This window comes from Sceloporus occidentalis, unplaced genomic scaffold, assembly GCF_023333645.1.
Source record: "Sceloporus occidentalis isolate IW3139 unplaced genomic scaffold, rSceOcc1.0.p SCAF_41, whole genome shotgun sequence".
Classification (NCBI taxonomy): Eukaryota; Metazoa; Chordata; class Lepidosauria; order Squamata; family Phrynosomatidae; genus Sceloporus; species Sceloporus occidentalis.
Genome location: NW_028317021.1, coordinates 8,366,084 through 8,389,935, shown reverse-complemented (window position 1 = coordinate 8,389,935; position 23,852 = coordinate 8,366,084). Strand labels below are relative to the sequence as shown.

At 47.6% G+C, this 23,852-nt stretch overlaps 1 protein-coding gene and 1 pseudogene across 1 annotated transcript in view; both read left to right on the top strand.

Annotated features, from left to right (window-relative positions):
• The first annotated feature begins 2,335 nt into the window (after nucleotides 1–2,335).
• Nucleotides 2,336–23,084, top strand: LOC149290136 (beta-crystallin B1-like; annotated as a pseudogene).
• Nucleotides 4,401–23,852, top strand: part of LOC149290135 (protein-tyrosine sulfotransferase 2-like) — a 31,464-nt gene continuing 12,012 nt past the window's right edge. Inside the window, exon 1 of the mRNA XM_089490027.1 lies at nucleotides 4,401–4,419. The gene's annotated coding sequence lies outside the window, so the exon portion shown is untranslated. The remainder of the gene's footprint in view (nucleotides 4,420–23,852) is intronic.

The window sequence follows — 23,852 nt, the reverse complement described above, 5'->3', positions numbered from 1 at the left end:
TAATAATAATAATAATAATAATAATAGGTTTTATTTATATACTGCCCAATCACTGGGAATCCGAGCGGTTTACAATAGAGGGGATAACCGACAGTTCCCTGCCCACAGGCTTACAATCTAAAAGACACGACACAAAAGGAGAAGGGAATGGTGAGGGGGGAGGGAATCAGGTCCAGCATTCTTCTCTCCCTCTGAGGCCTGGACCAAGGCAGATGGACCGGAGGGAGGGCTCTTCTTCTTCAGGCTAGCCCCTGATGGAACTGGGCCAGCCTACTCTCTCCCTCAGAGGCCGAAAGATGACAGTTAGGGAGGGAGGAGCCTCTTTCTTCAGGCCAGCCCTTGATGGTACTGGGCCAGCCTTCTCTCTCCCTCAGAGGCCGAAAGATGACAGTTAGGGAGGGAGGAGCCTCTTTATATATTTGATTTTATTATATTTGGCATTATTATTATTATTATTATTATTATTATATTTTAGTATTATATTTGTTTTTATTATATTTGTCATTATTATTATTATTATTATTATTATATTTATTATTATATTTGAGTATATTTCTTTTTATTATATTTGTCATTATTATTATTATTATTATTATTTAACGGAAAATTGCGCACGAGGAAATGCCGTTGCTGCCGATTGCGACAGCTTCGCCAACCGAATGGATCCAAAATGGAGGTTGTTGTTCTTGTCACTTTATTGCAAGCAGCCGTCGGAGATGATAATAATAACGTGACACACTAAAAGCGCGCAAATGCGCCAAAAGCATGCCAAAAACATGGGTAAAGAGAGAGATCGACGCACGATTTGCGCATTGTGCCTCATTGCTGTATGTGCCGGAGGGACTGCGCTTGGAAATTCGGCGCATGGGACCCCAGTTCGCGGAAACGCTTGTATTCACCGCCATGGCGGTCGCTCACCACGTACTGGTATCCGGGAAACTGGGAGCAGACCCAGCTGCGGGAAATAAGGAGGAAATGGGGAGGAAGTAGGAAGTAGGGAGGATGTAGGGGGAAATGGGGAGCAAATTTCTTTTTCTCCGCCCTCCACAACTGCCATCTGCCAGCCTGAGAGGGAGTTGGCCAGGCAAGTCCAGCTCCATCAGGACTAAGCCTGAAGGAAGGAGACTCCGCCCTCCACAACTGCCATCTGCCAGCCTGAGAGGGAGTTGGCCAGGCAAGTCCAGCTCCATCAGGACTAAGCCTGAAGGAAGGAGACTCCGCCCTCCACAACTGCCATCTGCCGGCCTGAGAGGGAGTTGGCCAGGCAAGTCCAGCTCCATCAGGACTAAGCCTGAAGGAAGGAGACTCCGCCCTCCACAACTGCCATCTGCCGGCCTGAGAGGGAGTTGGCCAGGCAAGTCCAGCTCCATCAGGACTAAACTGAGGTTCAAATTAAGCCAGTAATGCATCATCTAGGAGGAATTGGTGATGAATTAATGGATAAAATCTGAAAAATAAAAATTGAAATGAAGCTAGAAATGCATCTACTAGGAAGAATTGAAGAGGAATTAATGGATAAAATCTTAATAATAATAAAGATTCAAATTAAGATATAAATGCATCTACAGTGGTGCCTCGGGTTACGAAATTAATTCGTTCCGCTGTCAATTTCGTAACCCGAAAGGCTTTCGCAAGCCGAATCCCCATAGGCGCTAATGGGGAAAAGCCGCGATTTGGTGTGAAATCGCGCCGAAAAGCACCAAAAGTTTTTTCGTAACCCGAAAAAACTTTCTTAACCCGGAAAATTTTTTTTAAATTATTTTTTTTCGTATCCTGAAAATTTCGTAACCTGGGTATTTCGTATCCCGAGGTACCACTGTACTAGGAAGAATTGATGATGAATTAATGAATAAAATCTGAAAAATAAAAATTCAAATGAAGCTAGAAATGCATTTACTAGGACGAATTAATAATGAATTAATTGATAAAAATCTTTAAAATTAACATTCAAATAAAGCATGTACTTGGAAGAATTGACGAAGAATTAATAGATAATATCTTCAAAAATTAAGATTCAAATGAAGCCAGGAATGCACCTATTGGCAAGAATTGATGAGGAATTAATGGATAAAATCTATTAGTATTTTGGGGAGATTTTCATGGGATACAGAATAGAAACTGCAAAGCTCAGTGTTCACTTCAGCTTTGGGCTGTGGGTCATGGGTTCGAGAGTATTGTCTACTTAAAAAGGACATTGTTTACTATTAAGAAAGTGATGACTCTGGAAAAGCCACACATTCCTGTCCCCCTTTGTGTCCCGAACGGTATAAAACGCCGGAGGATTTGTTACTGCTCCGTTTGTATCTGTTTTGCAAGGCTTTGGACGGAGGCGGCCATGTCTGAACCCGGCCCCGGGTTCGAAAGGAAGGGGAAGAGCAGCCCCACGCCGTCTGCCGACTCTTCTTTGCCCAAATCCGACGGCCAAGGGGAAGAGGAATCACAATGGGGAGCTTTCAGGGTAACGATCAGGGTTCTATGTATTCCTGCATGGCAGAAAGTGGGTTTGCACCATAGGACCCTTAGTAGTCCCTTCCGACACTAGTTTTCTATGTATTCCTGCATGGCAGAAGAGGGTTGGACTCTATGGCCCTTAGCAGTCCCTTCCTAATGACCTTTCGTCTCTCTTCCTCTGTTCTGCCCCTTTTTCATTCCCTTCTTTCTCCAGATCATGGTCTTTGACCAGGAGAACTTCCAGGGGCAGCGGAGGGAATTCATGGGCGAATGTCCAAACTTGGGTGATCACGGGTTCGAATGAGTCCGGAGCATCATTGTCACCTCTGGACCGTAAGTGGACTCTGCCAGGAAGAAGGGAGGAATGAAAGAAAGAAGGGAAAGAAGAAAGGGGTGGAAAGGGAAGGAAGGAAGGAAGGAAGGAAGGAAGGAAGGAAGGAAGGAAGATAATAATAATAATAATAATAATAATAATAATAATAATAATGATATGTTTATTTTTATACCGCTTTTCCGAGGTGATCAAAGCAGTTCACAAAATCATTTAAAACTTACACATCATAAAAACAACCTCACAAAATCCAATAAAAATCAAACAACATGCAATAAAGACAAGCAAGATGGCGGTCGGGAGGAGGGCTTGTCTTCTTAGCAGGCAGAGGCCTGTTGTTGCTGGCCTGCTTCTCTCCCCCTCAAGATGGCGGTCGGAAGGAAGGAAGGAAGGAAGGAAGGAAGGAAGGAAGGAGGGAGGGAGGGAGGGAGGGAGGGAGGGAGGGAGGGAGGGAAGGAAGGAAGGAAGGAAGGAAGGAAGGAAGGAAGGAAGGAAGTCCATGAATCAGATGATGGATGGATGGAAGGGAGGGAGGGGAGGCGTCCGGCCATCTCCTGGATGACCGCCTCATTGCCCAGCGCTCCTCTTCCTCCGTAATCCTTTTGTCCTCCTTTTGTCCTCCTAGTTGGGTGGCCTTTGAACAGTCCGGTGTCCGCAGGGAGACGTTCGTCCTGGAGAAGGGGGGTGGGACGCTTGGTCCAGCAGTGGCCGCAGCGACTGCCTCCGGTCCCTCAGGCCCATCAGGATGGTAAGGCCGGCCATTGAGGATGACCATAGAGAAACGCCCCTGGAGGACCCACAGATTCCTAGAGAGGCCCCGTCTCTAGGCCAACCAGTGCAGCTCTATAGCCCACATTCACTACAATTAACCATAGCATTGTATTGGAGGGCCTACAAATGCCCAGAGAGGCCCTTTCCCCTATGGATCCCTCGGTCCTCCAGTGCAACTCTATGGTCCACATTCACTACAAATTGACCATAGATGTCTATTGGAGGGCCTACAAATGCCTAGAGAGGTGTCCTCTCTAGGGATATCTAGTTCCTCCAACGCAACTCTATGCTCCACATCTTACTTCCTGCCTGTCTTCCTTCCAGAAGGAAGCGCAAGAGAAGATGATCCTCCTCTTCGAAAGCTCTACGTTCAAGGGCAACAAGATGGAGGTCCAGGAAGACGACACGCTGAGTCTCTGGGTCTGCGGCTTCTGCGGCCGTGTCAGGAGCGTGAAAGTGACCAGCGGGACGTAGGTCGGGGTCCTATGTATTCCTGCAAGGCATAAAGTAGGTTGGACCTTATGGCCCTTAGTAGTCCTTTCTAATTCTAGTCTCCTATGTATTCCTGCATGTTAGAAAGTGGGTTTGCACTATAGGACCCTTAGTAGTCCCTTCCGACACTAGTTTTCTATGTATTCCTGCATGGCAGAAGAGGGTTGGACTCTATGGCCCTTAGCAGTCCCTTCCTAATGACCTTTCGTCTCTCTTCTTCTGTTCTGCCCCTTTTTCATTACCTTCTTTCTCCAGATCATGGTCTTTGACCAGGAGAACTTCCAGGGGCAGCGGAGGGAATTCATGGGCGAATGTCCAAACTTGGGTGATCACGGGTTCGAATGGGTCCGGAGCATCATTGTCACCTCTGGACCGTAAGTGGACTCTGCCAGGAAGAAGGGAGGAATGAAAGAAAGAAGGGAAAGAAGAAAGGGGTGGAAAGGGAAGGAAGGAAGGAAGGAAGGAAGGAAGGAAGATAATAATAATAATAATAATAATAATAATAATAATAATATGTTTATTTTTATATCGCTTTTCCGAGGTGATCAAAGCGGTTCACAAAATCATTTAAAACTTACACATCATAAAAACAACCTCACAAAATCCAATAAAAATCAAACAACATGCAATAAAGACAAGCAAGATGATGGTCGGGAGGAGGGCTTGTCGTCTTAGCAGGCAGAGGCCTGTTGTTGCTGGCCTGCTTCTCTCCCCCTCAAGATGGCAGTCGGGAGGAGGGCTTGTCTTCTTAGCAGGCAGAGGCCTGTTGTTGCTGGCCTGCTTCTCTCCCCCTCAAGATGGCGGTCGGAAGGAAGGAAGGAAGGAAGGAAGGAAGGAAGGAAGGAAGAAAGGAGGGAAGGAAGGAAGGAGGGAGGGAGGGAGGGAGGGAGGGAAGGAAGGAAGGAAGGAAGGAAGGAAGGAAGGAAGGAAGGAAGGAAGACCACTGATCAGAGGAAGGAAGGGAGAGAGGAAGGACGGATATAAAGAAGGACAGAAGGAAGAAAGAAAGAAAGAAAGAAAGAAAGAAAGAAAGAAAGAAAGAAAGAAAGAAAGGGAGAGAGAGAGAGAGGACCCCATGGCTAGTGTCCTATGTATTCCTGCAAGGCAGAAAGTAGGTTGGACCCTATGGCCTTTATTAGTCCTTTCTAATTCTAGTTTCCTATGTATTCCGGCATGGCAGAAGGAGGGTTAGACCCTATGGCCCTTAGTAGCCCTTTCTAATTCAAGTGTCCTAGGTATTCCGGGAGGGCAGAAATTTGGTTGGATCCTATGGCCCTTAGTAGGCCTTTCTAATTCTAGTGTTCTATGTATTCCTGGAGGGCAGACACTGGGTTGGACCCTATGGCCCTTAGTAGGCCTTTCTAATTCAAGTGTCCTAGGTATTCCTGGAGGGCAGAGACTGGGTTGGACCCTATGGCCCTAAGTAGGCCTTTCTAATTCTAGCGTGCTAGGTTTTCCTGCAGGGCAGAGAGTGGGTTGGACCCAATGGCCCTGAGTAGGCCTTTCTAATTCTAGTGTTCTATGTATTCCTGCAGGGCAGAAAGTGGGATGGACCCTATGGCCCTGAGTAGGCCTTTCTAATTCTAGTGTTCTATGTATTCCTGCAAAGCAGAAAGTGGGTTGGACCCTATGGCTTGTAGTAGGCCTTTCTAATTCGAGCGTCCTCTGTATTCCTGCAGGGCAGAAAGTGGGTTGGACCCTATGGCCCTTAGTAGCCCTTTGTAATTCTAGTGTTCTATGTATTCCTGCAGGACAGAAAGTGGGTTGGACCCTATGGCCCTAAATAGGCCTTTCTAATTCTAGCGTCCTAGGTTTTCCTGCTGGACAGAAAGTGGGTTGGACCCTATGGCACTGAGTAGGCCTTTCTAATTCTAGCGCCCTCTGTATTCCTGCAGGGCAGAAAGTGGGTTGGATCCTATGGCCCACAGGAAGCCCTTCTAATTCTAGCGTTCAATGTATTCCTGCAGGGCAGAAAGTGGGTTGGACCCTATGGCCCTTCGTAGCCCTTTCTAATACTAGTGTTCTATGTATTCCTGCAGGACAGAAAGTGGGTTGGAACCTATGGCCCTGAGTAGGCCTTTCTAATTCTAGTGTTCTATGTATTCCTGCAGGGCAGAAAGTGGGTTGCACCCTATAGCCCTGATTAGGCCTTTCTAATTCTAGTGTTCTATGTATTCCTGCAAGGCAGAAAGTGGGTTGGACCCTATGGCCCTGAGTAGGCCTTTCTAATTCTAGGGTCCTAGGTATTCCTGCAGGGCAGAAAGTGGGTTGGACCCTAGGATCCCTAATAGGCCTTTCTAATTCGAGCGTTCTAGGTATTCCTGCAGGGCAGAAAGTGGGTTGGACCCTATGTCCCTGAGAAGGCCTTTCTAATTCTAGCGTCTTAGGTATTCCTGCAGGGCAGAAAGTGGGTTGGACCCTATGGCCCTGAGAAGTCCTTTCTAATTCTAGCGTCTTAGGTATTCCTGCAGGCCAGAAATTCGGTTTGACCCTATGGCCCTTAGGAGGCCTTTCCAATTCAAGCGTCCTAGGTATTCCTGGAGGGCAGAGAGACTGGGTTGGACCCTATGGCCCTGAGTAGGCCTTTCTAATTCGAGCGTCCTAGGTATTCCTGGTAAGCAGAAATTGGGTTTGACCCTATGGCCCTGAGTAGGCCTTTCTAATTCTAGTGTTCTATGTATTCCTGCAGGGCAGAAAGTGGGTTGCATACTATGGCCCTGAGTAGGCCTTTCAAATTCTAGTGTTCTATGTATTCCTGCAGGGCAGAAATGGGTTGGACCCTATGGCCCTGAGGAGGCCTTTCTAATTCTGGTGTCTTAGGTATTGCTGCAGGGCAGAGAGTGTGGTGCAACCTATGGCCCTGACTAGGCCTTTCTAATTCGAGTGTCCTAGGTATTCCTGGTTGGCAGAAATTGGGTTTGACCCTATGGCCCTTAGTAGGCCTTTCCAATTGAAGCGTTCTATGTATTCCTGCAGGGCAGAAAGTGGGTTGGAACCTATGGCCCTGATTAGGCCTTTCTAATTCTAGTGTTCTATGTATTCCTGCAGGGCAGAAAGTGGGTTGGACCCTATGGCCTTGAGTAGGCCTTTCTAATTCTAGTGTTCTATCTATTCCTGCAGGGCAGAAAGTGGGTTGGACCCTATGGCCCTGAGTAGGCTTTTCTAATTCTAGTGTTCTATGTATTCCTGCAGGGCAGAAAGTGGGTTGGACCCTATGGCCCTGAGTAGGCCTTTCTAATTCAAGTGTCCTAGGTATTCCTGGAGGGCAGAGACTGGGTTGGACCCTATGGCCCTAAGTAGGCCTTTCTAATTCTAGCGTGCTAGGTTTTCCTGCAGGGCAGAAAGTGGGATGGACCCTATGGCCCTGAGTAGGCCTATCTAATTCTAGTGTTCTAAGTATTCCTGCAAAGCAGAAAGTGGGTTGGACCCTATGGCCCTGAGTACGCCTTTCTAATTCTAGCGCCCTCTGTATTCCTGCAGGGCAGAAAGTGGGTTGGATCCTATGGCCCACAGGAAGCCCTTCTAATTCTAGCGTTCAATGTATTCCTGCAGGGCAGAAAGTGGGTTGGACCCTATGGCCCTTCGTAGCCCTTTCTAATACTAGTGTTCTATGTATTCCTGCCGGGCAGAAAGTGGGTTGGAACCTATGGCCCTGAGTAGGCCTTTCTAATTCTAGCGCCCTCTGTATTCCTGCAGGGCAGAAAGTGGGTTGGATCCTATGGCCCACAGGAAGCCCTTCTAATTCTAGCGTTCAATGTATTCCTGCAGGGCAGAAAGTGGGTTGGACCCTATGGCCCTTCGTAGCCCTTTCTAATACTAGTGTTCTATGTATTCCTGCAGGGCAGAAAGTGGGTTGCACCCTATGGCCCTGATTAGGCCTTTCTAATTCTTGTGTTCTATGTATTCCTGCAGGGCAGAAAGTGGGTTGGACCCTATGGCCCTGAGTAGACCTTTCTAATTCTAGCGTTCTATGTATTCCTGCAGGGCAGAAAGTGGGTTGGACCCTATGGCCCTGAGTAGACCTTTCTAATTCTAGCGTTCTATGTATTCCTGCAGGGCAGAAAGTGGGTTGGAACCTATGGCCCTGAGTAGGCCTTTCTAATTCTAGTGTTCTATGTATTCCTGCAGGGCAGAAAGTGGGTTGCACCCTATGGCCCTGATTAGGCCTTTCTAATTCTAGTGTTCTATGTATTCCTGCAAGGCAGAAAGTGGGTTGGACCCTATGGCACTAAGTAGGCCTTTCTAATTCTAGTGTTCTATGTATTCCTGCAGGGCAGAAAGTGGGTTGCACCCTATGGCCCTGATTAGGCCTTTCTAATTCTTGTGTTCTATGTATTCCTGCAGGGCAGAAAGTGGGTTGGACCCTATGGCCCTGAGTAGACCTTTCTAATTCTAGCGTCCTAGGTATTCCTGCAGGGCAGAAAGTGGGTTGGACCCTATGATCCTTAATAGGCCTTTCTAATTCTAGCGTGCTAGGTTTTCCTGCAGGGCAGAAAGTGGGATGGACCCTATGGCCCTGAGTAGGCCTCTCTAATTCTAGCGTCTTAGGTATTCCTGCAGGGCAGAAAGTGGGTTGGACCCTATGGCCCTGAGTAGGCCTTTCTAATTCTAGTGTTCTATGTATTCCTGCAGGGCAGAAAGTGGGTTGCACCCTGTGGCCCTGATTAGGCCTTTCTAATTCTAGTGTTCTATGTATTCCTGCAAAGCAGAAATGGGTTGCCCTGAGGAGGCCTTTCTAATTCTGGTGTCTTAGGTATTGCTGCAGGGCAGAGACTGTGGTGCAACCTATGGCCTTGAGTAGGCCTTTCTAATTCGAGTGTCCTAGGTATTCCTGGTTGGCAGAAATTGGGTTTGACCCTATGGCCCTTAGTAGGCCTTTCCAATTGAAGTGTTCTATGTATCCCTGCAGGGCAGAAAGTGGGTTGGAACCTATGGCCCTGATTAGGCCTTTCTAATTCTAGTGTTCTATGTATTCCTGCAGGGCAGAAAGTGGGTTGGACCCTATGGCCTTGAGGAGGCCTTTCTAATTCTAGTGTTCTATGTATTCCTGCAGGGCAGAAAGTGGGTTGGACCCTATGGCCCTGAGTAGGCTTTTCTAATTCTAGTGTTCTATGTATTGCTGCAGGGCAGAGAGTGGGTTGGACCCTATGGCCCTAAGTAGGCCTTTCTAATTCTAGCGTGCTAGGTTTTCCTGCAGGGCAGAAAGTGGGATGGACCCTATGGCCCTGAGTAGGCCTTTCTAATTCTAGTGTTCTATGTATTCCTGCAAAGCAGAAAGTGGGTTGGACCCTATGGCTTGTAGTAGGCCTTTCTAATTCGAGCGTCCTCTGTATTCCTGCAGGGCAGAAAGTGGGTTGGACCCTATGGCCCTTAGGAGCCCTTTCTAATTCTAGTGTTCTATGTATTCCTGCAGGACAGAAAGTGGGTTGGACCCTATGGCCCTAAATAGGCCTTTCTAATTCTAGTGTCCTAGGTTTTCCTGCTGGACAGAAAGTGGGTTGGACCCTATGGCCCTGAGTAGGCCTTTCTAATTCTAGCGCCCTCTGTATTCCTGCAGGGCAGAAAGTGGGTTGGATCCTATGGCCCACAGGAAGCCCTTCTACTTCTAGCGTTCAATGTATTCCTGCAGGGCAGAAAGTGGCTTGGACCCTATGGCCCTTCGTAGCCCTTTCTAATACTAATGTTCTATGTATTCCTGCAGGGCAGAAAGTGGGTTGGAACCTATGGCCCTGAGTAGGCCTTTCTAATTCTAGTGTTCTATGTATTCCTGCAGGGCAAAAAGTGGGTTGGAAGCTATGGCCCTGATTAGGCCTTTCTAATTCTTGTGTTCTATGTATTCCTGCAGGGCAGAAAGTGGGTTGGACGCTATGGCCCTGAGTAGACCTTTCTAATTCTAGCGTTCTATGTATTCCTGCAGGGCAGAAAGTGGGTTGGAACCTAATGCCCTAAAGAGGCCTTTCTAATTGTAGTGTTCTATGTATTCCTGCAGGGCAGAAAGTGGGTTGCACCCTATGGCCCTGATTAGGCCTTTCTAATTCTAGTGTTCTATGTATTCCTGCAAGGCAGAAAGTGGGTTGGACCCTATGGCACTGAGTAGGCCTTTCTAATTCTAGCGTCCTAGGTATTCCTGCAGGGCAGAAAGTGGGTTGGACCCTATGATCCTTAATAGGCCTTTCTAATTCGAGCGTCCTAGGTATTCCTGCAGGGCAGAAAGTGGGTTGGACCCTATGTCCCTGAGAAGGCCTTTCTAATTCTAGTGTTCTATGTATTCCTGCAAGGCAGAAAGTGGGTTGGACCCTATGGCACTGAGTAGGCCTTTCTAATTCTAGCGTCCTAGGTATTCCTGCAGGGCAGAAAGTGGGTTGGACCCTATGATCCTTAATAGGCCTTTCTAATTCGAGCGTCCTAGGTATTCCTGCAGGGCAGAAAGTGGATTGGACCCTATGTCCCTGAGAAGGCCTTTCTAATTCTAGCGTCTTAGGTATTCCTGCAGGGCAGAAAGTAGGTTGCACCCTATCGCCCTGAATAGGCCTTTCTAATTCTGGTGTTCTATGTATTCCTGCAGGGCAGAAAGTGGGTTGCAATCTATGGCCCTGAGTAGGCCTTTCAAATTCTAGTGTTCTATGTATTCCTGCAGGGCACAAATGGGTTGGACGCTATGGCCCTGAGGAGGCCTTTCTAATTCTGGTGTCTTAGGTATTGCTGCAGGGCAGAGACTGTGGTGCAACCTATGGCCCTGAGTAGGCCTTTCTAATTCGAGTGTCCTAGGTGTTCCTGGTGGGCAGAAATTGGGTTTGACCCTATGGCCCTTAGTAGGCCTTTCCAAATGAAGCGTTCTATGTATTCCTGCAGGGCAAAAAGTGGGTTGGAAGCTATGGCCCTGATTAGGCCTTTCTAATTCTAGTGTTCTATGTATTCCTGCAGGGCAGAAAGTGGGTTGGACCCTATGGCCTTGAGTAGGCCTTTCTAATTCTAGTGTTCTATGTATTCCTGCAGGGCAGAAAGTGGGTTGGACCCTATGGCCCTGAGTAGGCTTTTCTAATTCTAGTGTTCTATGTATTCCTGCAGGGCAGAAAGTGGGTTGGACCCTATGGCCCTGAGTAGGCCTTTCTAATTCGAGTGTGCTAGGTATTCCTGCAGGGCAGAATGTGGGTTGGACCCCATGGCCCTTAATAGGCCTTTCTAATTCCAACGTCCTAGGTATTCCTGCAGGGCAGAAAGTGGGTTGGACCCTATGGCCCTGAGTAGGCCTTTCTAATTCTAGTGTTCTATGTATTCCTGCAGGGCAGAAAGTGGGTTGGACCCGATGTCCCTGAGAAGGCCTTTCTAATTCTAGCGTCTTAGGTATTCCTGCAGGGCAGAAAGTGGGTTGGACCCCATGGCCCTGAGAAGTCCTTTCTAGTTCTAGCGTCTTAGGTATTCCTGCAGGGCAGAAATTGGGTTTGACCCTATGGCCCTGAGTAGGCCTTTCCAATTCAAGCGTCCTAGGTATTCCAGGAGGGCAGAGAGACTAAGTTGGACGCTATGGCCCTGAGTAGGCCTTTCTAATTCTAGTGTTCTATGTATTCCTGCAAAGCAGAAAGTGGGTTGGACCCTATGGCTTGTAGTAGGCCTTTCTAATTCGAGCGTCTTCTGTATTCCTGCAGGGCAGAAAGTGGGTTGGACCCTATGGCCCTTAGGAGCCCTTTCTAATTCTAGTGTTCTATGTATTCCTGCAGGACAGAAAGTGGGTTGGACCCTATGGCCCTAAATAGGCCTTTCTAATTCTAGTGTCCTAGGTTTTCCTGCTGGACAGAAAGTGGGTTGGACCCTATGGCCCTGAGTACGCCTTTCTAATTCTAGCGCCCTCTGTATTCCTGCAGGGCAGAAAGTGGGTTGGATCCTATGGCCCACAGGAAGCCCTTCTAATTCTAGCGTTCAATGTATTCCTGCAGGGCAGAAAGTGGGTTGGACCCTATGGCCCTTAATAGGCCTTTCTAATACTAGCGTCCTTGGTATTCCTCCAGGGCAGAAAGTGGGTGGGAACCTATGGCCCTCAGTAGCCCTTTCTAATTCTAGCGTCCTAGGTATTCCTGCAGGGCAGAAAGTGGGTTGGACCCTATGGCCCTTAGTACCCCTTTCTAATTCTAGTGTTCTATGTACTCCTGCCGGGCAGAATGTGGGTGGGACCCTATGGCCCTTAGTAGGCCTTTCTACTTCGAGCGTCCTAGGTATTGCTGCAGGGCAGAGAGTGGGTTGGACTCCATGGCCCAAAGTAGCCCTTTCTAATTCTAGCGTTCTAGGTTTTCCTGCAGGGCAGAAAGTGGGTTGGACCCTATGGCCCTGAGTAGCCCTTTCTAATTCTAGCGTCCTAGGTTTTCCTGCAGGGCAGAAAGTGGATTCACCCTATGGCCCTGAGTAGGCCTTTCTAATTCTTGTGTTCTATGTATTCCTGCAGGGCAGAAAGTGGGTTACACCCTATGGTCCTGAGTAGGCCTTTCTAATTCTAGTGTTCTATGTATTCCTGCAGGGCAGAAAGTGGGTTAGACCCTATGGCCCTGAGTAGGCCTTTCTAATTCTAGTGTTCTATGTATTCCTGCAGGGCACAAAGTGGGTTGGACCCTATGGCCCTGAGTAGGCCTTTCTAATTCGAGCATCCTAGGTATTCCTGCAGGGCAGAGAGTGGTTTCGACCCTATGGCCCTGAGTAGCCCTTTCTAATTCTAGCGTCCTAGGTTGTCCTGCAGGGCAGAAAGTGCATTGGACCCTATGGCCCTGAGTAGGCCTTTCTAATTCTTCTGTTCTATGTATTCCTGCAGGGCAGAAAGTGGGTTGCACCCTATGGCCCTGAGTAGGCCTTTCTAATTCTAGTGTTCTATGTATTCCTGCAGGGCAGAAAGTGGGTTGGACCCTATGGCCCTGAGTAGGCCTTTCTAATTCTAGTGTTCTGTGTATTCCTGCAGGGCAGAAAGTGGGTTGCACCCTATGGCCCTTAGTAGGCCTTTCCAATTGAAGCGTCCTAGGAATTCCTGAAGGGCAGAGACTGGGTTGGACCCTATGGCCCTGAGTAGGCCTTTCTAATTCTAGCGTCCTAGGTATTCCTGGTGGGCAGAAATTGGGTTTGACCCTATGGCCCTGAGTAGGCCTTTCTAATTCTAGCATTCTATGTATTCCTGCAGGGCAGAAAGTGGGTTGGAACCTATGGCCCTGAGTAGGCCTTTCTAATTCTAGTGTTCTATGTATTCCTGCAGGGCAGAAAGTGGGTTGGACCCTATGGTCCTTAATAGGCCTTTCTAATTCTACCGTCCTAGGTATTCCTGCAGGGCAGAAAGTGGGTTGGACCCTATGTCCCTGAGAAGGCCTTTCTAATTTTAGCGTCTTAGGTATTCCTGCAGGGCAGAAAGTGGGTTGGACCCTATGTCCCTGAGAAGTCCTTTCTAATTCTAGCGTCTCAGGTATTCCTGCAGGGCAGAAGTTGGGTTTGACCCTATGGCCCTTAAGAGGCCTTTCCAATTCAAGCGTCCTAGGTATTCCTGGAGGGCAGAGACTGGGTTGGACACTATGGCCCTGAGTAGGCCTTTCTAATTCGAGCGTCCTAGGTATTCCTGGTGAGCAGAAATTGGGTTTGACCCTATGGGCCTTAGGAGGCCTTTCCAATTTAAGCGTCCTAGGTATTCCTGGAGGGCAGAGAGTGGGTTGGACCCTATGGCCCTGAGTAGGCCTTTCTAATTCTAGCGTCCTAGGTATTCCTGCAGGGCAGAAAGTGGGTTGCACCCTATGGCCCTGAATAGGCCTTTCTAATTCTAGTGTTCTATGTATTCCTGCAGGGCAGAAAGTGGGTTGGACCCTATGGCCCTTAGTAGGCCTTTCTCATTCTAGTGTTCTATGTATTCCTGCAGGGCAGAAAGTGGGTTGCATCCGATGGCCCTGAGTAGGCCTTTCTAATTCTAGTGTTCTATGTATTCCTGCAGGGCAGAAATGGGTTGGACCCTATGGCCCTGAGTAGGCCTTTCTAATTCTGGTGTCTTAGGTATTGCTGCAGTGCAGAGACTGTGGTGGAACCTATGGCCCTGAGTAGGCCTTTCTAATTCGAGTGTCCTAGGTATTCCTGCTGGCCAGAAATTAGCTTTGACCCTGTGGCCCTTAGTAGGCCTTTCCAATTGAAGCGTCCTAGGTAATCCTGGAGGGCAGAGACTGGGTTGGACCCTATGGCCCTGAGTAGGCCTTTCTAATTCTAGCGTGCTAGGTATTCCTGCAGGGCAGAGAGTGGGTTGGACCCTATGGCCCTGAGTAGGCCTTTCTAATTCTAGTGTTCTATGTATTCCTGCAGGGCAGAAAGTGGGTTGGACCCTATGGCCCTTAGTAGGCCTTTCTAATTCTAGTGTTCTGTGTATTCCTGCAGGGCAGAAAGTGGGTTGCATCCTATGGCCCTGAGTAGGCCTTTCAAATTCTAGTGTTCTATGTATTCCTGCAGGGCAGAAATGGGTTGCACCCTATGGCCCTGAGTAGGCCTTTCTAATTCTGGTGTCTTAGGTATTGCTGCAGGGCAGAGACTGTGGTGGAACCTATGGCCCTGAGTAGGCCTTTCTAATTCTAGCGTCCTAGGTATTCCTGCAGGGCAGAAAGTGGGTTGGACGCTATGGCCCTGAGAAGGCCTTTCTAATTCTAGCGTCTTAGGTATTCCTGCAGGGCAGAGACTGGGTTGGAACCTATGGCCCTTACTAGGCCTTTCTAATTCGAGTGTCCTAGGTATTACTGGTGGGCAGAAATTGGGTTTGACCCTATCACCCTGTGTAGGCGTTTCTAATTCTAGCATCTTAGGTATTACTGCAGGGCAGAAATTGGGTTTGACCCTGTGGCCCTTAGTAGGCCTTTCCAATTGAAGCGTCCTAGGTATTCCTGGAGGGCAGAGACTGGGTTGGACCCTATGGCCCTGAGTAGGCCTTTCTAATTCGAGCGTCCTAGGTATTCCTGGTGAGCAGAAATTGGGTTTGACCCTATGGCCCTTAGTAGGCCTTTCTAATTCGAGCGTCCTAGGTATTCCTGGTAAGCAGAAATTGGGTATGACCCTATGGCCCTTAGGAGGCCTTTCCAATTGAAGCGTCCTAGGTATTCCTGGAGAGCAGAGACTGGGTCGGACCCTATGGCCCTGAGTAGGCCTTTCTAATTCGAGCGTCCTAGGTATTCCTGGTAAGCAGAAATTGGGTTTGACCCTATGGCCCTTAGGAGGCCTTTCCAATTGAAGCGTCCTAGGTATTCCTGGAGAGCAGAGACTGGGTTGGACCCTATGGCCCTGAGTAGGCCTTTCTAATTCTAGCGTCCTAGGTATTCCTGCAGGGCAGAAAGTGGGTTGCACCCTATGGCCCTGAATACGCCTTTCTAATTCTAGTGTTCTATGTATTCCTTCAGGGCAGAAAGTGGGTTGGACCCTATGGCCCTTAGTAGGCCTTTCTAATTCTAGTGTTCTATGTATTCCTGCAGGGCAGAAAGTGGGTTGCATCCTATGGCCCTGAGTAGGCCTTTCAAATTCTAGTGTTCTATGTATTCCTGCAGGGCAGAAATGGGTTGGACCCTATGGCCCTGAGTAGGCCTTTCTAATTCTGGTGTCTTAGGTATTGCTGCAGGGCAGAGACTGTGGTGGAACCTATGGCCCTGAGTAGGCCTTTCTAATTCGAGTGTCCTAGGTATTCCTGCTGGGCAGAAATTAGGTTTGACCCTGTGGCCCTTAGTAGGCCTTTCCAATTGAAGCGTCCTAGGTATTCCTACAGGGCAGAGACTGGGTTGGACCCTATGGCCCTGAGTAGGCCTTTCTAATTCTAGCGTGCTAGGTATTCCTGCAGGGCAGAAAGTGAGTTGCACCCTATAGCCCTGAGTAGGCCTTTCTAATTCTAGTGTTCTATGTATTCCTGGAGGGCAGAAAGTGGGTTGTACCCTATGGCCCTGAGTAGGCCTTTCTAATTCTAGTGTTCTATGTATTCCTGCAGGGCAGAAAGTGGGTTGGACCCTATGGCCCTTAGTAGGCCTTTCTAATTCTAGTGTTCTGTGTATTCCTGCAGGGCAGAAAGTGGGTTGCATCCTATGGCCCTGAGTAGGCATTTCAAATTCTAGTGTTCTATGTATTCCTGCAGGGCAGAAATGGGTTGCACCCAATGGCCCTGAGTAGGCCTTTCTAATTCTGGTGTCTTAGGTATTGCTGCAGGGCAGAGACTGTGGTGGAACCTAAGGCCCTGAGTAGGCCTTTCTAATTCGAGTGTCCTAGGTATTCCTGCTGGTCAGAAATTGGGTTTGACCCTGTGGCCCTTAGTAGGCCTTTCCAATTGAAGCGTCCTAGGTATTCCTGGAGGGCAGAGACTGGGTTGGACCCTATGGCCCTGAGTAGGCCTTTCTAAATCTAGCTTCCTAGGTATTCCTGGAGGGCAGAGAGTGGGTTGGACCCTATGGCCCTGAGTAGGCCTTTCTAATTCTAGTGTTCTTTGTATTCCTGCAGGGCTGAAAGTGGGTTGCACCCTATGGCCCTGAGTAGGCCTTTCTAATTCTATTGTTCTATGTATTCCTGCAGGGCAGAAAGTGGGTTGGACCCTATGGCCCTGAGTAGGCCTTTCTAATTCTACTGTTCTGTGTATTCCTGCAGGGCAGAAAGTGGGTTGCACCCTATGGCCCTTAGTAGGCCTTTCCAATTGAAGCGTCCTAGGAATTCCTGAAGGGCAGAGACTGGGTTGGACCCTATGGCCCTGAGTAGGCCTTTCTAATTCTAGCGTCCTAGGTATTCCTGGTGGGCATAAATTGGGTTTGACCCTATGGCCCTGAGTAGGCCTTTCTAATTCTAGTGTTCTGTGTATTCCTGCAGGGCAGAAAGTGAGTTGCACCCTATAGCCCTGAGTAGGCGTTTCTAATTCTATTGTTCTATGTATTCCTGCAGGGCAGAAAGTGGGTTAGACCCTATGGCCCTGAGTAGGCCTTTCTAATTCTAGTGTTCTATGTATTCCTTCAGGGCAGAAGGTGGGTTGGACCCTATGGCCCTGAGTAGGCCTTTCTAATTCTAGTGTTCTATGTATTCCTGCAGGGCAGAAAGTGGGTTGGACCCTATGGCCCTGAGAAGTCCTTTCTAATTCTAGCGTCTTAGATATTCCTGCAGGGCAGAAATTGCGTTTTGACCCTATGGCCCTTAGGAGGCCTTTCTAATTCGAGCGTCCTAGGTATTCCTGGTGAGCAGAAATTGGGTTTGACCCTATGGCCCTTAGTAGGCCTTTCTAATTCGAGCGTCCTAGGTATTCCTGGTAAGCAGAAATTGGGTTTGACCCTATGGCCCTTAGGAGGCCTTTCTAATTGAAGCGTCCTAGGTATTGCTGGAGAGCAGAGACTGGGTTGGACCCTATGGCCCTGAGTAGGCCTTTCTAATTCTAGCGTCCTAGGTATTCCTGCAGGGCAGAAAGTGGGTTGCACCCTATGGCCCTTAGTAGGCCTTTCTAATTCTAGTGTTCTATGTATTCCTGCAGGGCAGAAAGTGGGTTGCATCCTATGGCCCTGAGTAGGCCTTTCAAAGTCTAGTGTTCTATGTATTCCTGCAGGGCAGAAATGGGTTGGACCCTATGGGCCTGAGTAGGCCTTTCTAATTCTGGTGTCTTAGGTATTGCTGCAGGGCAGAGACTGTGGTGGAACCTATGGCCCTTAGTAGGCCTTTCTAATTCGAGTGTCCTAGGTATTCCTGCTGGGCAGAAATTGGGTTTGACCCTGTGGCCCTTAGTAGGCCTTTCCAATTGAAGCGTCCTAGGTATTCCTGGAGGGCAGAGACTGGGTTGGACCCTATGGCCCTGAGTAGGCCTTTCAAATTCTAGTGTTCTATGTATTCCTGCAGGGCAGAAATGGGTTGGACCCTATGGCCCTGAGTAGGCCTTTCTAATTCTGGTGTCTTAGGTATTGCTGCAGGGCAGAGACTGTGGTGGAACCTATGGCCCTGAGTAGGCCTTTCTAATTCGAGTGTCCTAGGTATTCCTGCTGGGCAGAAATTAGGTTTGACCCTGTGGCCCTTAGTAGGCCTTTCCAATTGAAGCGTCCTAGGTATTCCTAGAGGGCAGAGACTGGGTTGGACCCTATGGCACTGAGTAGGCCTTTCTAATTGTAGCGTGCTAGGTATTCCTGCAGGGCAGAGAGTGGGTTGGACCCTATGGCCCTGAGTAGGCCTTTCTAATTCTAGTGTTCTATGTATTCCTGCAGGGCAGAAAGTGGGTTGCACCCTATGGCCCTGAGTAGGCTTTTCTAATTCTAGTGTTCTATGTATTCCTGCAGGGCAGAAAGTGGGTTGGACCCTATGGCCCTGAGTAGGCCTTTCTAATTCTAGTATTCTATGTATTCCTGCAGGGCAGAAAGTGGGTTGGACCCTATGGCCCTTAGTAGGCCTTTCTAATTCTAGTGTTCTGTGTATTCCTGCAGGGCAGAAAGTGGGTTGCATCCTATGGCCCTGAGTAGGCATTTCAAATTCTAGTGTTCTATGTATTCCTCCAGGGCAGAAATGGGTTGCACCCTATGGCCCTGAGTAGGCCTTTCTAATTCTGGTGTCTTAGGTATTGCTGCAGGGCAGAGACTGTGGTGGAACCTAAGGCCCTGAGCAGGCCTTTCTAATTCGAGTGTCCTAGGTATTCCTGCTGGGCAGAAATTGGGTTTGACCCTGTGGCCCTTAGTAGGCCTTTCCAATTGAAGCGTCCTAGGTATTCCTGGAGGGCAGAGACTGGTTTGGACCCTATGGCCCTGAGTAGGCCTTTCTAATTCTAGCGTCCTAGGTATTCCTGGTGGGCATAAATTGGGTTTGACCCTATGGCCCTGAGTAGGCCTTTCTAATTCTAGTGTTCTGTGTATTCCTGCAGGGCAGAAAGTGAGTTGCACCCTATAGCCCTGAGTAGGCGTTTCTAATTCTATTGTTCTATGTATTCCTGCAGGGCAGAAAGTGGGTTAGACCCTATGGCCCTGAGTAGGCCTTTCTAATTCTAGTGTTCTATGTATTCCTTCAGGGCAGAAAGTGGGTTGGACCCTATGGCCCTGAGTAGGCCTTTCTAATTCTAGTGTTCTATGTATTCCTGCAGGGCAGAAAGTGGGTTGGACCCTATGGTCCTTAATAGGCCTTTCTAATTCTACCGTCCTAGGTATTCCTGCAGGGCAGAAAGTGGGTTGGACCCTATGTCCCTGAGAAGGCCTTTCTAATTTTAGCGTCTTAGGTATTCCTGCAGGGCAGAAAGTGGGTTGGACCCTATGGCCCTGAGAAGTCCTTTCTAATTCTAGCGTCTTAGATATTCCTGCAGGGCAGAAATTGCGTTTTGACCCTATGGCCCTTAGGAGGCCTTTCTAATTCGAGCGTCCTAGGTATTCCTGGTGAGCAGAAATTGGCTTTGACCCTATGGCCCTTAGTAGGCCTTTCTAATTCGAGCGTCCTAGGTATTCCTGGTAAGCAGAAATTGGGTTTGACCCTATGGCCCTTAGGAGGCCTTTCTAATTGAAGCGTCCTAGGTATTCCTGGAGAGCAGAGACTGGGTTGGACCCTATGGCCCTGAGTAGGCCTTTCTAATTCTAGCGTCCTAGGTATTCCTGCAGGGCAGAAAGTGGGTTGCACCCTATGGCCCTGAATAGGCCTTTCTAATTCTAGTGTTCTATGTATTCCTGCAGGGCAGAAAGTGGGTTGGACCCTATGGCCCTTAGTAGGCCTTTCTAATTCTAGTGTTCTATGTATTCCTGCAGGGCAGAAAGTGGGTTGCATCCTATGGCCCTGAGTAGGCATTTCAAATTCTAGTGTTCTATGTATTCCTCCAGGGCAGAAAGTGGGTTGCATCCTATGGCCCTGAGTAGGCCTTTCAAAGTCTAGTGTTCTATGTATTCCTGCAGGGCAGAAATGGGTTGGACCCTATGGGCCTGAGTAGGCCTTTCTAATTCTGGTGTCTTAGGTATTGCTGCAGGGCAGAGACTGTGGTGGAACCTATGGCCCTTAGTAGGCCTTTCTAATTCGAGTGTCCTAGGTATTCCTGCTGGGCAGAAATTGGGTTTGACCCTGTGGCCCTTAGGAGGCCTTTCTAATTGAAGCGTCCTAGGTATTCCTGGAGAGCAGAGACTGGGTTGGACCCTATGGCCCTGAGTAGGCCTTTCTAATTCTAGCGTCCTAGGTATTCCTGCAGGGCAGAAAGTGGGTTGCACCCTATGGCCCTGAATAGGCCTTTCTAATTCTAGTGTTCTATGTATTCCTGCAGGGCAGAAAGTGGGTTGCACCCTATGGCCCTGAGTAGGCCTTTCTAATTCTAGTGTTCTATGTATTCCTGCAGGGCAGAAAGTGGGTTGGACCCTATGGCCCTGAGTAGGCCTTTCTAATTCTAGCGTCCTAGGTATTCCTGCAGGGCAGAAAGTGGGTTGGACCCTATGGTCCTTAATAGGCCTTTCTAATTCTAGCGTCCTAGGTATTCCTGCAGGGCAGAAAGTGGGTTGGACCCTATGTCCCTGAGAAGGCCTTTCTAATTCTAGCGCCTTAGGTATTCCTGCAGGGCAGAAAGTGTGTTGAACCCTACGGCCCTGAGAAGTCCTTTCTAATTCTAGCGTCTTAGGTATTCCTGCAGGGCAGAAATCGGGTTGGACCCTATGGCCCTTAGGAGGCCTTTCTAATTCGAGCGTCCTAGGTATTCCTGGAAAGCAGACATTGGGTTTGACCCTATGGCGCTTAGGAGCCCTTTCCAATTGAAGCGTCCTAGGTATTCCTGGAGGGCAGAGACTGTGTTGGACCCTATGGCCCTGAGTAGGCCTTTCTAATTCTAGCGTGTTAGGTATTCTTACAGGGCAGAAAGTGGGTTGGACCCTATGGCCCTGAGTAGGCCTTTCTAATTCTAGCGTGCTAGGTTTTCCTGCAGGGCAGAAAGTGGGTTGGACCCTATGGCCCCGAGTAGGCCTTTCTAATTCCAGTGTTCTATGTATTCCTGCAAGGCAGAAAGTGGGTTGCACCCTATGGCCCTGAATAGGCCTTTCTAATTCTAGTGTTCTATGTATTCCTGCAGGGCAGAAAGTGGGTTGCATCCTATGGCCCTGAGTAGGCCTTTCAAATTCTAGTGTTCTATGTATTCCTGCAGGGCAGAAATGGGTTGGACCCTATGGCCCTGAGTAGGCCTTTCTAATTCTGGTGTCTTAGGTATTGCTGCAGGGCAGAGACTGTGGTGGAACCTATGGCCCTTAGTAGGCCTTTCTAATTCGAGCGTCCTAGGTATTCCTGGTGAACAGAAATTCGGTTTGACCCTATGGCCCTTAGTAGGCCTTTCGAATTGAAGCGTCCTAGGTATTCCTGGAGGGCAGAGACTGGGTTAGACCCTTTGGCCCTGAGTAGGCCTTTCCAATTGAAGTTTCCTAGGTATTCCTGGAGGGCAGAGACTGGGTTAGACCCTATGGCCCTGAGTAGGCCTTTCTAATTCTAGTGTTCTATGTATTCCTGCAGGGCAAAAAGTGAGTTGCACCCTATAGCCCTGAGTAGGCGTTTCTAATTCTATTGTTCCATGTATTGCTGCAGGGCAGAAAGTGGGTTAGACCCTATGGCCCTGAGTAGGCCTTTCTAATTCTAGTGTTCTATGTTTTCCTGCAGGGCACAAAGTGGGTTGGACCCTATGGCCCTGAGTAGGCCTTTCTAATTCTAGTGTTCTATGTATTCCTGCAGGGCAGAAAGAAGGTTGGACCCTATGGCCCTGTGTAGGCCTTTCTAATTCTAGCGTGCTAGGTTTTCCTGCAGGGCAGAAAGTGGGTTGGACCCTATGGCACTGAGTAGGCCTTTCTAATTCTAGTGTTCTGTGTATTCCTGCAGGGCAGAAAGTGGGTTGCACCCTATGGCCCTGAGTAGGCCTTTCTAATTCTAGTGTTCTATGTATTCCTGCGGGGCAGAAAGTGGGTTGGACCCTATGGCCCTGAGTAGGCCTTTCTAATTCTAGCGTCCTAGGTATTCCTGCAGGGCAGAAAGTGGGTTGGACCCTATGGTCCTTAATAGGCCTTTCTAATTCTAGCGTCCTAGGTATTCCTGTAGGGCAGAAAGTGGGTTGGACCCTATGTCCCTGAGAAGGCCTTTCTAATTCTAGCGCCTTAGGTATTCCTGCAGGGCAGAAAGTGTGTTGAACCCTATGGCCCTGAGAAGTCCTTTCTAATTCTAGCGTCTTAGGTATTGCTGCAGGGCAGAGACTGTGTTGGAACCTATGGCCCTTAGTAGGCCTTTCTAATTCGAGTGTCCTAGGTATTCCTGCTGGGCAGAAATTGGGTTTGACCCTATGGCCCTGAGTAGGCCTTTCTAATTCTAGTGTTCTATGTATTCCTTCAGAGCAGAAAGTGGGTTGGACCCTATGGCCCTTAGGAGGCCTTTCCAATTGAAGCGTCCTAGGTATTCCTGGAGCGCAGAGACTGTGTTGGACCGTATGGCCCTGAGTAGGCCTTTCTAATTCTAGCGTGTTAGGTATTCTTACAGGGCAGAAAGTGGGTTGGACCCTATGGCCCTGAGTAGGCCTTTCTAATTCCAGGGTTCTATGTATTCCTGCTGGGCAGAAAGTGGGTTGCACCCTATGGCCCTGAATAGGCATTTCTAATTCCAGTGTTCTATGTATTCCTGTAGGGCAGAAAGTGGGTTGGACTCTATGGACTTGAGTAGGCCTTTCTAATTCTAGCGTCTTAGGTATTCCTGCAGGGTAGACAGTTGGTTGGACTATAGGACCCTTATTAGTCCCTTCTGACTGGTGTTATATGTGTTCCTGCATGCCCTTCTCCTACTTCCATAGGTGGGTGGGATACCAGTATCATGGCTACAGGGGCTACCAGTATCTCTTTGAACCCGGAGACTTCGGACACTGAAAGGAGTGGTCAGCCTTCCATCCAGAGGTCAAGTCCATCCGCCGCATCCGCGACATGCGCTGCGGACACGGGGGACGCTTCAACGTGACGGAGGCCTCCACCACTGCTGCCAACTGAGGACACGCCTTCACACGTCTGCGCCAAGAGGACTAGTGCAAGGAAGACGCTTGCACATTCGTCCTCGCACACTCGTTTCACGACTAGTAAAAATATGCCAAAGGACTTTGAAAAAACAAAGGTGTGTCTGTTTTATTATTCGTACGCACGTTTCACGTAGTGAAAATACGTTTAAAAGCATTTGTTATAATTTGCACACTTGTTCACTAATGGAAATATATATTAAAAAATAAAATAGCAAATATAAAATAAAGAATAAAATATAAAATATAGAATAATATAGAATATAGAATAAAATATATAATATAGAATAAAATACAAAAATATAGAATAAAATATAAAATACAGAACGTAGAATAAAATCTAAAAATATAGAATAAAATATAAATTTTATAAAAATATAGAATAAAATTTAAAATATAGAAAATATAAAACACAAAATATATCATGTCTGTTTACATATAAATATTTATTCATATTATATTTTATGTGTGTGTGTATATATATATATATAGAGAGAGTATAATTCTACAATTTTACAATAATCGATATATATATATATATAATATAATAATTTATATATAATTAAAATTATACAATATATATATATATATATACACACATAAAATATAATATAAATAAATATTATTTATATGTAAACATTATATATAATTAATAATATATATATAATGATACATTAAATATTACATGTATATTATTGTATGTGTGTATATATATATATATTATATATATATAAAACAAAAACACAAATATATTATATATAATTAATTATATATAAAATATATACATACTATATTAAATATAATATTTAATATTATATCGTTAATATAATATATTATATATATATATTA